Genomic DNA, 1,497 nt, shown 5'->3' on the forward strand with positions numbered 1-1,497 from the left:
GACGGAAGGCCACTGGACTGATCAACAGATTGCAAGACAGCTTGTTCAGAGTTCTGGCTGCTGGCCTGAGATGATATTTGGAGGCTGGGCCAGGCCACAGGTTGGTATCTTGCCTGTGCTAGTTTTACGCCACTAGGCTGAACCGTGGAACCATAGCGTGACTGCACTAGTTGCTGGCCACTGAGCAAAACTTGAAGTCTACTTCTCTGAGGTTTGACAATGGGCTGGGCACTGGGCTGCACTGCAGACTGGTAGCGGACTTGCAGTAATTGGCCACTGGACTGGGAGCTGCTCTGCAATAGTTGCTGGCTACTAGATGCCACAGACTCATTGCTAGACTGTACTACAGTTTGATGGTTGAGCTGTGCTGGCTTGGGTAGAGACTCAAGGCTCATACTTGTACCCATTGCAGTCCTCACAGAACCAGAAACAAGACTGCCACTGCCAGCTGAAGAGAGCAGATATCCTTGAAGTTGACTTCCAGCATCAGTACCAGGCTTATTTACATTAGTCACTGGTCCAAAGCCAGAAGAGCCATTTTGAGGACTATGGTTTACACTGCTATAAACATCCTTAACTTGTGCAGCACTATAAGTGATATTCATAGATCTTTGAGGACTGATGGGATATGATACATCATCCCAGCTGTAGGAACTTCGTGGTTTCACATCATCCTTCACTGGGAAACCAGCCTCATTGTATACAGGATAACGTACACTCCTAACAAAACCATCAACTAGAAACAAGAACAAAGGAAATTAATCAAACAGACATGTTAGCAAACCGGAATTAAAGAACTTGCCTGGATAAACCTTACCACTTCCAATATGGCCACAGACACAAAGACTGAGAAGTGCCAAAGAAAAACTGTAAAAGAAAAAACTGTTAGAAAAATGCCAGTTGTTAATAAATGCTACAATTTATCATCATACCTTAAGAGTCGGATAGTAGTACCCTCCATGGCCAACCAAAAACACAGCTCAGCAAAACCACTACAAAATCATAAAAACATACTTGCCCCCCAATACATGTTAGTGTTTCTGAACTGGGCTTTTTATAGTGCCAGCAACTGCCATTTACTATTTGTTTCATGACAATCAGTTGTCATGGGAACATGTAATCCTTAATTAGCAGGTTCAGGTGTCACAACTCTGATCATGACAACTAGCATTTCATTCATAATATTTACTTTTTATATACTATGATTACTTAACAGAAAGCACACAATTTAAAACATTTTATGAGCATCAATTTTTATTCTATTTAAAGTGGAAAGCATTGATATAGCATTGATTTGGTCAAGCATCCGTATATATATATATATACACTGAACAAAATTATAAACGCAACACTTTTGTTTTTGCCCCACATTTTTCATGAGCTGAACTCAAAGATCTAAGACTTTTACTATGTACACAAAAGGCCTATTTCTCTCAAATATTGTTCACAAATCTGTCTAAATCTGTGTTAGTAAGCACTTCTCCTTTGCAGAGACAA

At 40.7% G+C, this 1,497-nt stretch overlaps 1 long non-coding RNA gene across 1 annotated transcript; it reads right to left on the minus strand.

Moving 5' to 3' along the window:
- Positions 1 to 644: 644 nt before the first annotated feature.
- Positions 645 to 1,039, minus strand: LOC130085561 (uncharacterized). Its single transcript, XR_008807156.1, has 3 exons — positions 933 to 1,039; positions 818 to 867; positions 645 to 736 (listed from the first exon to the last, which is right to left on the minus strand). It is a non-coding gene; the product is annotated as an uncharacterized LOC130085561 (long non-coding RNA).
- Between the last annotated feature and the right edge of the window lie 458 nt (positions 1,040 to 1,497).

Source organism: Rhinichthys klamathensis, unplaced genomic scaffold (genome assembly GCF_029890125.1).
Source record: "Rhinichthys klamathensis goyatoka isolate OS25496 unplaced genomic scaffold, OSU_Roscu_1.1 h1tg000082l_1, whole genome shotgun sequence".
In the NCBI taxonomy this organism is placed as follows: domain Eukaryota; kingdom Metazoa; phylum Chordata; class Actinopteri; order Cypriniformes; family Leuciscidae; genus Rhinichthys; species Rhinichthys klamathensis.